At 41.6% G+C, this 13,219-nt stretch overlaps 1 long non-coding RNA gene across 1 annotated transcript; it reads left to right on the forward strand.

The window, feature by feature from the left end:
* The first annotated feature begins 5,730 nt into the window (after window positions 1-5,730).
* On the forward strand, window positions 5,731-11,288 carry LOC138915368 (uncharacterized). The gene is made up of 2 exons (XR_011421213.1): window positions 5,731-5,901; window positions 11,191-11,288. It is a non-coding gene; the product is annotated as an uncharacterized lncRNA (long non-coding RNA).
* Window positions 11,289-13,219: the final 1,931 nt, after the last annotated feature.

Consider the following 13,219-nt stretch of genomic DNA (forward strand, 5'->3'; position numbering starts at 1 on the left):
AAGTGCCTAAGCATATAACGATAACTGAGCTACTGTAGGAGAGAGCAAGGCAAAGGTACTGGGGCCAGTAGTGGAGGAGTAATATGGAAATGCCTGAGTAAATGCAGCAAGGAGTGTCAGACGAGCAGCAGCCCGAATGTAACGTGATAAACAGAATAGTCTGGTATATACCATTTCGAAGGTTGATCACTAGATTCTGTTAGAAAGCCACTTAGATGTTGTCTAAATGAGCAGTTATTGAATCTGAAGCCTGAAAAGGCTCTTACTAATACTAACTACAACATTAAAGTACTCAAGGGAAGTTCTCATGGAAATTCATGAACATTGATTGGGGGTCATTAGTCCAACGTGGTAAGGTCAGAGAAAAATTCCTGGAACTGGAGTAGAGATTGGCCATAGAAAGAAATGCAGAGGTGTGTTCTAGGAGGAATGAAGGGTACAGAGTCTTAAAAAAGCACAGAGACATAAAAACACAGTGGGATGAAAGAAGTGAAATTGTCTTAGAATCAATAAAATTTGGGGAGTGACAGGAGATGATATTGGATAAGTCAGGCGCCAAATAATGGAAAGCAAATAAGTCATGGGGAGCCATTGGAAGATTTTAAGCAAGGAAATGACATGATTAGACTTGCTTTTAGATAGAAAGGGCAGACCATCATAGAGACCAGAGAATGGATTTGAAGACTGGAGAGACAAGGCTGTCAATCATGATGCTATTGCAACAGCACAAGATAAAAGCCTGACGTCCAGCAGGCATTTGGAAAGTAGTCTGGATTGGAGATATTTAGATAGGTATTTGGGAATTATCAGCTTATAATGGGTAATTACAACTAGAGTAAATGAAATCAACTAAGGAGAACAAGTAAAGTGAGAAGAGATACAGAATTTGCAAAGAACCCTGTGAAACAGTATCATTTAAAGAACAGGTGTATGGGGGCCAGCCCAGTGGTGTAGCAGTTCAGTTTGCGTGCTCTGCTTCGGCAGCCCAAGGTTCCTGGGTTCGGATCCTGGGCACGACCTAGCACCACTCATTAAGCCATGCTGTGGCAGCATCCCATATACAAAATAGAGGAAGATTGGCACAGATGTTAGCTCAGGGCTAATCTTCCTCAGCAAAAAGAGGGAGATTGGCAATGGATGTTAGCTCAGGGCCAATCTTCCTCACACACACACACAAATCTAAAGAACAGGTGCAAGAAGAGGATCCTGAGAAAGTTTCTCATCCAATAATCCTCATTCTCAAAAGTTCATCTTTATATCTAACTTAGATCTTTCGTGCTGTAATCAAAGTCTATTTCTTCTGTCCGCTCTCCAGTTGAGAGAGAAAGCAGCTGTTCATCATCTTGTATATAACAACCCTCCCTAGGCTTGAATACTGTTATTAAGAAACCTGGTAGTCTTCTCTAACTTAGGCTAAATAACTTCCAGCTCCTATTCGTCCAACCCTTCAATCATCTCTGTGGCTCTCTGGTGAATCCCTCCCACCTTCTCCACGTCCCTCTGACTCGTGGAATCTGTCGCTGGACGTTGTACTTTGGAGATTCGCTTGGAGGATTGTGGAAGAGTTTTCTGAGATTTTTTGTATGGTAACTTTCTGTATCCCAGCGCTATGCTTGGATTTGCTCCCTGTTAAATACAGGGTTTCTAGTGAACCAGTTTATTGTGGCTATTTATGTCTAGCTGGCTAAGTTTTTGTATTTATTGTTAACATGAAATCCATGTGGATTGTGACATTTCAAAGAGATGAATCTCAGCACCCTTACATGATTGAATGAAATAAACCGATCTTCCCGTGGTCTCGTGGATATCAGTTTGGTAGGAGGTGAAAGCTTTGTACTCTGTGTACTTGCATAGGATGATGTAGATTACGAGTATGTTTATTTCGTCTCCCCTTTCTTGTTTTATTTTATTTATTTATTTTTTAGAGAGCTTAACCCTGAGCTAACATCCGCTGCCAATACTCCTCTTTTTTTCTTTCTTCTTTTTTTTTTTTTTTTTTTTTACTGAGGAATATTGGCCCTGAGCTAACATCCGTGCCCATCTTCCTCTGGTTTGTATGGGGGCCGCCTGCCACAGCATGGCTTGATGAGCAGTGCATAGGTCCGCACCCAGGATCTGAACCAGTGAACCCCAGGCCGCTGAAACAGAATGTGCAAACTTAACCACTGCGCCACCTGGCCGGCCCCTCCACTTTCTTGTTTTAACTGTAAAATCAAATTAAACTATAAATGTGAAGGAACCTCCCTTATTGCACTTATCTCACAGGTCTGTCTCCCTTACTCCTCTGTGAGTTCCTTGAAGGAGGAGCACAATTCTGCTTATCTTTATACTCTCAGTTCAGTTTTTTATCTCCAGAAAAATCACATTTGATGCCTGCCTTAAGTCAAGTAGAAAAGGAAGGTGTTGACCCGCCTTGGCACTCGAGCTCCATCCTGCTTGTCAGCTCCAACTCATTAGTAGTAATTTAGTTCTTGCTGGGCAATGTGATTAGGATTCTGAAGTACAGTCGTGGATCATCAAAAAGTACTGTGACAAATTGGAGTGGTTGGGAATTAGAGCTGTGACCTGCTGTGTCAGATTGTTTACCATGGACATGGGACATAGGCACGGAGGGACAGGTGGCCCCCGTTGGCTGTTAAGATCAGCAACAGGATTTGTGCCTTCATTCGTATCCAACGCCTTGGTCTCAGACTAGCGATGGACTACTTCTAGCAGAAAGCAGACAGCGCTTTGCTCACTTTATAGATCAGAGCAAAGACAGCGGAAGATCTCAGAGGTCATGGCCCTACCTGAAAAGAAAATCTATCCAGCCACTCATTTTGCCCAACTGCGCAAAGCCTGTTTTCAGAAGCTCTTGGAAACTGTGTGAATGCTAGTCAGCATGGTTGCCCCACATGGTTCTAGAATGTCACTACCAGAGTTCTGCTCATGGTTCTTTCCTTGAAGGTGCTCAGAAGACAGTTCTGAATTAACTTAAAAGTCAATGAAAGTAAGAGGTTTTTAAAAAAATTAATCAGAGAATTCAGCTGCCGCTTTAAAAGTTCCGCAAGAAATCTTATGGTGCGATTGCTGCTGCCTTGATATTGTCATATTGTCAAATGATGTATTAATAGACGAAGAACTGAATCACTAAAATTTAGGGACGTCTTTGCTAGAAAGATAGAATTTGGTATAAGAGTTGAAATAAGAGATAGAACAGGGCCGGCCCGGTGGCGCAGTGGTTAAGTGCGCACGTTCCACTTCTCGGCGGCCCGGGGTTCGTTGGTTCGGATCCCAGGTGTGGACATGGCACCGCTTGGCAAAAGCCATGCTGTGGCAGGCGTCCCACGTATAGAGGAAGATGGGCGTGGATGTTAGCTCAGGGCCAGTCTTCCTCAGCAAAAAGAGGAGAATTGGCAGCAGAGGTTAGCTCAGGGCTAATCCTCCTCAAAAACATCAACAAAAGAAATGAATGATAATTCTTGTAGGTTGATCCACTGACAACAGTTACTGCACCTACAGTCCACAGTGAATGGCGGGGAGAAGTACCTGAAAGTATCATTCCACAGTGAGTTGAGAGAGAAAAATTCTCCTACTTTCTTTCTGAGTTACTTGACGCCTTGCCGTTATTTTAACCATCCCTTGGTAATGGCCCCAAGTCTGCAGCCAGACCCCAAACCTTTCTCCTGAGCTGCGGATTGTCTGCCACATGTATGCTCCAGGTGGACCTCGGGCTCGGTGAGTCCAACATCATGGCAGGCCTCCCTTCGCATCAACCCTGCTCCGTCTCCCGTATTCTCTGTTAGACTTGGTGTTGACGCTATGCTTCTCAAGTGTCTTTAACTCTTCGTTTTCTAGATTTTCCACATTCAACCAATCACCGAGTCTTACCAATTATACCTCCTAATTAGTTCCTGCATCCTCTCCCTGCTCTGCACCCCTGCTGTCACTGACCGAGTTCAGGCTTCCATCCTCGCTCGCCGTGAACACCGCGACGTCCACTTAACTAGTCTTCCAGTGTCTGGTCTGGCCATGTTCATTCTTACCAGTGTGTCTCCCTATTTCGAAAGTTCAGTGACTCCTCCTTAAAGATCAAGCTCCTTAACAGGGAATTCAAGAATTCTATGGTGTGGCTTCCCCCTAACTTACTTTCTTTCTTTTTTTTTTTTTTGAGGAAGATTAGCCCTGAGCTAACTGCTGCCAATCCTCCTCTTTTTGCTGAGGAAGACTGGCCCTGAGCTATCATTCGTGCCCATCTTCCTCTACTTACACGTGGGACGCCTACCACAGCACGGCTTGCCAAGCGGTGCCATGTCCACACCCGGGATCCGAATCAGTGAACCCCGGGCCACTGAAGCAGAACATGTGCACTTAACCCCTGTGCCACCGGGCTGGCCCTGTGCCCCTAACTTTCTGTTTTAGTCTCTCATCACCTCCCTCTGCTGCTTGTGTTTCACGTTCCTCTCTAGCAGTGGTGTTTTTTCTCCTCTGTCTCTATCTAGAACACCCTCCCTCTTCCTACCTTCTTCCTCATCATTTGGTTAACTCCTAATTGTTCTTTAGTAAAATCTACCTCAGTTACTATGTCTTCCTAGAAACTCTTATCTGCCTACACATGCACGCACACACACAAACTTTTGTGTTTTTATTATACCCAGGACCCAGGCCTATCACTGCCCCTACCACATTATATTAACAAACCTATGGTTGGATTTCTCTGTGCCGCCATGCTATGGACTCTCCCAGGGGACATCATGTCACATTTACCTTTGTATCCCTAACACACTAGCATAGTGCCTTACGCTGGTAACCTTTCTAGGGATGTTGACTGAAAAAATGACAGTGTGTGTCATTATTAGTGCATGTAATAGAACACAATTAGAAGAAATAAAATTATCAACTTGAACTTGCAATAGATTATTCTGAAATGAATAATATAAAATAGAGTGACTAAGCAAGGACAATAACTCTCATTGGTACTTTTACGTCCCCTAGAAATCACTGAACCCTGTAATTCAAATGAATATAGCAAACATGAGTAAGTATAATTATTTATCTTTAGTGCCAGACTCCTGGAAATGACTAAGTAATGTAGTCACGTGCACATAACGATGTTTCAGTCAACGACAGACCACATACACAATGGTGGTCCCATTAGATTAGTACCATAGAGCCTAGGTGTGTAGTAGGCTGTACCGTCTAGGTTTGTGTAAGTGCACTGTATGATGTTCACACTATGATGAAGGCGTCTAATGTCATGTTTGTCAGAACGCATCCCCATCGGTAAGCAACGATGACTCTATTTAAAGATTGCTAAGCAAATCAGGAGTGTTAAGTAAATTAGCTCCTAGGCCTCCCCTCCCCCCAAAAAAGTTGATAACCAAGATTCGAGTAAAATAAACAGGATGACAATTCCTCGTTTGTGGGTCTCAGAATCTAGGCCTGCCTTTGCTAGTATCTTTCCCTGTTTATCCCCCAGGTTTATTACTGGTTTTCCCTGCTAACGTGTTTTATGGTTGTGTTTGTTTGTTAAATTGTCTACAAATGTACTTGTGCAAGGATATTATTGAAAAACCTTAAATATTACAAGACAACTACAGTTTTAATCATCAGGTTTGAAACTTTCATTGATATTTTTGTTTTTAAAAAGGAAATCATGGAACTACTTCTTTGCTTATTTAGGAGTACCCGATGAATTTTAACAATTTATTCTTTGAATATTTTGCTTATTGTGCATTCTATTTTTACTAGAAAGCAGGTTCTTCATATTTTGCTCCCTGGAAATTATGCGAGCATGTGACCGTGACTGAAGTGCCTATCTGTGCAGCCTGCAGTCGAGTAGCAGGGATGTTGGGTCAATGTTAGTCCCTGCAGAGGTTTCAGCGGAGGATGCTAAAAAGGCGGAGGGACCACAGTTACTTGGTTAGAGCTCTTTATTGTCCCATTTAAGTTTTACCATAGGTAAATTTAAAATCAAATAGTTTAATGTGAAATAGACTTTTCATAGCTAAGGGACAATCTGAGTAAAAGGTGCCTGTTTCTTGAACTCACATGAAACGAAAAGATGCTCTTTGTCTTCTGAAATACGTACAATTATGCCTTCTGTGTTACTTTCTAAAAAAAATCCCTGTTTTTAACACTTATTCTCTTTCAGTTTGATAAAGCCAAAAATCTTTAGAGATTCAACAATTTCACATAGGTTTATGCTTCTTTTAACAAATTTGTATAGTCAGAATAATAGTTCCATAAATACTGTATGTTCTTGATGGATATGTATTGAATGAATAAACGAAGCAACCAATTGATGACGTAAGAAGGATGATGTGTTTTAAAGTTTTCTGTGTAATATTTTCAATATGTTATGGTGGACATCTTCTGGGACTGCCCCCTCCCTTGATTCCTAACAGAGCTGCCAAGTTTCCACGTGACACTGCTGGTCGCCGTGGTGAGAACTTGAAATGAGCTGAGCCAATGAATCCCAGACTTTCTGAACTTTTGATCTAGAAAATAAGCCTTCTAATGATTGAGATCATAAAGTGTAAACTCTGGATGGTGTTAGTATAGCCGTTGGAAGTGTAGGCTGTGAGTTTGAAAAGGATTCCACTGGCCAGAGATGGGACAATTTGAACATCAATAAAAATAATAAACGCAATGGATTTAAACAATCAAATATGTTAGAATTTATGAGTTCATAATGACACTAAAAGTATTAATTGGTTACTTTTGCTAGGGAACCAACTCTTTATTTTGAACACTAGTTGATAAAGGAAAAGAATCAAGGACTTATCTTGCCTTCCTTCATTTACTGAGCATTCTGGTAACTAAACAGTTAACTGAAGAAAAGTTTTCTCTGTAGAAGTATTCCAGCTCATAAACAAAGAAGGAATGATGGAATAGATTACACTCGTTTGCAAACCCGTAATGGACTAGGCAATACAATATGCACTAGCCGCTCATGGTTATTGAGTACTTGAAACGTGGCTGGTCCAAACTGAGATGTGTTATTAGCAGTGGTGTGCTGGTAAATGTTTAATAAGTGGCTCTCAGAGCCCTGCTTTGTGGTATTTGCCGAGGTGTAAATACTACCACCGTAGCCAATTTCGAGCTACTAATAGGATGTCATGAATGTAGAGCTGGCGTGAGATACAATTGCTCTCGTGAGCCAGTGTGAGCCAGCTCCAGCACCCGCTAGCTGCGAGGGAAAAAAATACACAGGAATTTAAAGATTTGATATGAAAATCAGAGTATAAAATATCTCATTAGTCATTTTTAATCAATGTTGAAATGATAATATTTTGAATATATTGAGTTAAATATATTATTAAAATTAATTTCACTTTTAAAAAACTAGGGGTACTAGAACATTTAAAATTACAAACGTGGCTCATGTTGTATTTCTCTTGGGCGGTCATGCTCTAAACAGTGACCATCATTAACTGCCTTCAAAGCAGGTGGATAGACAAGGAGATATTATGTGACTCCTGAGGAAAATATATAATACAGCTGTGATGCAGTCTTTTCAAAGAACGAAACCTGTACAAGATCAATCCTCTAGGATAAATTACAGGTTAACGGGGAATACGGGAGACAGAGTAATAGGTTAAACGACCCCACAGGTCTACAGTCAGCAAAATCCAGGATGTGGGATATGCCACAGGACCCAGTTTCTTCAACAAATGCATTGCAAGGGAGGAAAAAGAGAAATGGAGGGAGAAGCCAGACAGCAAAAGAGGCTTAAGAAACTACCAACCATTTATCATTTGTGGGCCTTGTTTGGATCTTCATTCAAATAGACATAATGTATGAAGGAGGCCCCTTTATGAAATTTCTGAGACAACTGGAAATTTGAACACTGACTGGATATTTGATGATACGAAAGGATCATTGGTAATAGTTGAGGTGCGATAGTGGCATTTTTCTTGTGTTTTTTAAAATCCGTATTTTTTAGAGATAAATACTGAAACATTTACAGATAAAATATATGACATCTGGGATTTTCTTCAAAATAATATGGGAAAAGATAAGTGAGTAGGGCTATATATGAAAGAAGATTAGTTATGATTATTGTTGAAGCTTATTGAGGGTAATATGTCTACTTTTGTATATGTTTAAAATTTACCATAATAAAGTTTTTAGGAATCTGTAAACTGGCTAGGAATAAATGTATTTTCCTCTGTTGTATATAGTTGGGCATTAGATTTCCTAGATACAAGAAAGTATTTGAGTGCTTAGAAGTATAAGAATCCTTTCTCATTTACAAGGGGTATAATAGGTATTGTGTACTATTCCGCTGTATTTTTATTTATTTATTTATTTATTTATTTTTGAGGAAGATTAGCCCTGAGCTAACATCTGCCACAAATCCTCCTATTTTTGCTGAGGAAGAGCTAACACCCGTGCCCATCTTCCTCTACTTTATATGTGGGGCGCCTGCCACAGCATGGCTTGACAAGTGGTGTATGGGTCTGCACCCAGCTTCCCAACCGGCGAACCCCGGGCCACTGAAGTGGAACATGAGAACTTAACTGCTGCGCCACTGGGCCGGCCCCTGTATTTTTTTTTTTAGAACAATAATATTGTTCTTGGAGACTGTCACCAAAAGTTATTTCTGAATTCTCATTGTACTTTACCTCTCTGTGTCTTATGCCACCTATCCACTTCTACTTCAAATATAACTAATTAGGTCTTATCTATCCTATTAAAGTGTAGGCTCCTAAAAAAGAAAAAGAGACTTAAGAGGGGCTGGCCTGGTGGTACAGTGGTTAAGTTTGCGTGCTCCGCTTTGGTGGCCCAGGCTTCTCCAGTTTGGATCCCAGGTGCGGACCTACACACCACTTATATATAACAACTATGTGCTAGGAGGCTTTGGGGAAAAGAAGAAAAAGAAAAAGAAGATTGGCAACAGATGTTAGCTCAGCTGCCAATCTTTGAAAAACAGAAAGTTATCTTTTAGAAATATGCACTGAAATATTTATGGATGAGATGAAATTATATATGGGATTTGCCTCAAAATAATCGGGTGCTGATGGGAAGGAGCTGGTGGGGGTATAGATGAAATCAGAGTGAATGTAAGTTGATGGTTGGCACAGCTAGATGATTGGTTCATGCAAGGGGTTACTTGTACTCATCTCTCTGTTTCTGTGTATCTTTAAAATATTCCATCGTTGGGGCCGGCCCAGTTGCACAGCGGTTAAGTTCGGACGTTCCACTTCAACGGCCCGGGGTTCGCTGGTTCAGATCCCAGGTGCAGACACGGCACCGCTTGTCAAGCCATGCCGTGGCAGGCATCCCACATCTAAAGTAGAGGAAGATGGGCACGGGTGTTAGCTCAGGGCCAGTCTTTCTCAGCAAAAAGAGGAGGATTGGCAGCTGATGTTAGCTCAGGGCTAATCTTCCTCAAAAAAAAAAAAAGAATAAAATAAAATAATTAAAAAAAAAAAAGTTAGAGATCACTGTTCTCAGCCAGTGAGATTCAACCCTTCCTTTGTGACAACCATCTGATGCAGCCCAGGCCAGCCTCATTCTCCCAACTGCTTAGGTCTTCAAATGGAGTTTATGATATTCACTCCCCACACTCTTCTCATTCCAGCTGGGGTCCCAATCCTGTTAATTAACACCACCTTCGTACTTTGGAAGCATGGCCAGTCAGTCCAGAAATCTTCCTGTCCCTCACACCCTAATGCAGTCGATCACAAATCCTGTCTGTTCCACTTCCTAAACATGTGTTGAATCCACGCAGTTCTCTCTCTCCAATGCGCTGTCATGAAGTCTCACCCGCACCATTGTAACGACGCCTCCTAAATACAGGTCTGGTCTTGTCCTTCTGGGTTAAACCCTTCGGTGTCTCTTCATTGCTCTTTAGTCCCTGTATGATCTCCCTCATCCCTGCTGCCCACTCCCTTCACCATGCTCCACCCAGAGTGGTTGCCTTACAGCATCTCAAATACCATGCTGCCTTCTGCCTTGGGACCTTTGGATGCAATGCTCACTCTGCCTTGAATGCCTATACCTACTGCCTTGCCTGACAAACTCCTATTTACTTCTCAAGTTCCAACTGAAGTGTCAGTGCCTAAGGACCCTCCAGGGACCTTAGCTCAGGTCCGCAACTCTCGAAGTAGCCTGTGCTTTTCTTTCAAAGCCTGTATATATGTTAATATATACCTGCCCCCCTAGCTTGTAAGGTCCCTGAGCGCAGGAAATATCCCCACTGCCAAGCACAGCGTCTGCCCCAAGTACTGATGAATATCTGCTGCATTGATGAATGGACAAATGTCTTTAACGGTGGTTAATCCCTCACTCTGCGCATTTCTCTAAATGACCACTTCAGGTATAAATTTTCCTATCTGTTCTTATGTGTTTATTCATTTATTCTACAAATAATTGTTCTAGGCGCCACTGTCTTTCCACTGATTTGTAGTTCTTGTTGATGTTTTGAAGGATATCATTTGTAATCAAACAACTTGTAAGGTTTAAGGCATCTCCCTGGACAAACGACACACTTGAGTTCTAGTCACTGCACTACCACTGACTAATTGGGGGGATTTGAGGCAAGTTAATTAATTATGTCTATCTTCGAGGGTTACGATGAGGTGTAAGTAGTAGAAGGTCAATAAAACGGTGCCATTCATAGCACTTACTTGCAGCTCCTCAGCGGTCAAAGACTGAGGGCCTGGTCCTTGCTCCCTCCGGGGGTAATTCTGAACCCCTTGTCCCTAAACACTAATCGGAAAGGTCTCTGAGCTGAAATTCAAAGAGATCTCTCCAATTTTAATCCCTTATTAACTAATGAGTAATTAAGTTTTCTTTTCGGTAAGTAAAAATTGGATCTGAGTTCTGTAATTTAGACTGTTATCAGTGTGCTTAACAAAGGAGAAAATTACGATTTTCCACGGATCTTATCCCCTCCCTCCCACAACAATCGAATAGATCAGCATAGCGGCAGGATACGGAGTTTATTATGGAGTCAGGGAGCCCATCCGTTAAGCTGTTATACTAATGTGTGCGTGGGGCAACGATGGCCTCTTGGCGAGAGAAGTAGAGGGACAGGAGAAGAGGACGGACGTCCCAAAGGGAGGCTTTTTCTGCCCATCAAGTGAAAGTATCCACCGTCTGCCTGTCATTTTGTTCTAATTCTCCATAGAGCACCTGCCATTACCTGCTATTTTTCATATTTATTTACTTCTTTGCATATTGACTTTCTCTCTCCTCTAGAATGTAAGCGCCAGAAGATAAGGAACCTTGTCTGTCCTGTTTCCCATGATACACCTAGCGCCCGGAAGAACGCATGGAATAAAGCAACACTCAGTATAGTTTGTGGGATGAATAAATTGTTACCGGAAACGAGAAGCAGCCAGATAGGTCAAAATAATTTCAAGATTGAAAGCTTGACCAAGATAATCAGGTACCTCCGATAAGGAGAAATATTCTTACAGAGGGAGTAGGGAGGGTTTTGTTTTATTTTGTTTGTTTTCTTGTAGGAGGAATGTGAGTCATAACAGTTTTAGATATATTGAATTGAAATGACAGTAAATGCCTAAAGGGGAAAATTTCTGATGGATGGCTGTTGATACTCTAGGATGCCTTTTGAAATTGAGATTTAAACAAAACAAAACCAAAAAACCCACTTTAACTCCAGGCCCTGTCCTAGGCCCCAAGGACACAGGGATGCGCAAGTGTCTGCCCTTTGGGGGCCCGTAATTAACCGGAGGACACAGACAGCTAATTAGGGTACGAAGTCAAAGTTAGGGTAATAGAATGGTGAACACGTTGTATTGGAGCGCAGAGGAGGGAATAAATAATTCTGCTGAAGTTATGGAAGTCTAGGATGTCTTCGCAGGGTGAAAAGATGAGTACGTGACAGTATCCATATCTTTGTCTAGCTTGTTGATATTACAAACCATGCTTCTGAAAAATTTTTAGCAATATGAGAAAATGTGCTACACCAGTTTTTAAGAAGTAGGCTACAGGGGCCTGCCCAGTGGTGCAGCAGTTAAGTCCTTGCGCTCTGCTTGGGAGTCTGAGTGTTTGCCAGTTCAGATCCCAGGTGTGGACCCACACACTGCTTATCAAGCCATGCTGTGGTAGGCGTCCCATATATAAAATAGAGGAAGATGAGCACAGATGTTAGCTCAGGGCCAGTCTTCCTCAGCAAAAACAGGAGGATTGGTGGCTGATGCTAGCTCAGGGCTGGTCTTCCTTAGGAAAAAAAAAATAGTATACAAAAGTATACACACAGTTGGATTCTAAAGCTTTATTTTCTTCTTTTTGGCGTTTCCAAATGTTTCACATAGAGAATATACTAATCACCCCCCAATTCATAATAAACATTTTTACAGAGGTAGCATGGAAGTGATAAAGTGCAAGAGATAAAAACAGGAAAAAAAAGAGATGGAAGGGAGGGGCATGAAATGTTAATCATAGCTGTCTCAGATGCTGGGGTTATGTGTGATTTTTGTTTCCTTCCTACACTTTTCTAAAATTTGAAGGTTTCTACAAGGAACTAGAAATATTAAAATATGAAAAATGTATCATATTGTCCTGGATTTCATTTACTTATTCACTCATTTGTTTAACAAATAAGTATGTGTTTGTGTGCTTAGCACTTTTGTCAGTGCTAGAATTAGAAGATTAGAGGTTATCTAATACAAGCCAGAGAGGTTATAAGACACTTAGGTAGTTGGAGACAGAAAGCAGAATGGAATCACCCTCCTCTGGTTCTGGACTCCCCTCACTTGATCATTTTAACACCATCTACACGAAGGATGTGATCTGATGAACCACACAATCCAACAGCAATGTGTTCCCTAGCGGACATCCCTTCCACTTCCCTTTGATACGCTATCCTCACATTCTTCATGCAAAAGTTCCATTTTGTAAATACCATTCCTCTATTCTGAAACCTTCGAAGGGCGCTCATTACCTCCCAAATAGAGTGTGGACTTTCTACCCTGACGTTCAAGGCCTTCTCCAGTCTGGTTTTTACATGCTTCTCACTTATTGTATTTGGTCTGCTCATTACTAATGTATAGAAGATAACAAATTTGTCTATAATTTGTGCCCTTCATGCTCCATGACTATCCTCAGCTTCTCCCTTGTTATTAAGTAATTTTCTCAACAGAGCTGTGTGGCAGGAGGGGGAGACAGCCGATGGCCAGTCAGTGAACAGGAGTGAACCCTAGACTATCAATCACAAAGGCTTAACTTCTCTTTGGTTCACCGCTTAACGGGTGTGTCATCATCA

The sequence above is a fragment of the Equus caballus genome, chromosome 9 (genome assembly GCF_041296265.1).
Source record: "Equus caballus isolate H_3958 breed thoroughbred chromosome 9, TB-T2T, whole genome shotgun sequence".
Taxonomy (NCBI): domain Eukaryota; kingdom Metazoa; phylum Chordata; class Mammalia; order Perissodactyla; family Equidae; genus Equus; species Equus caballus.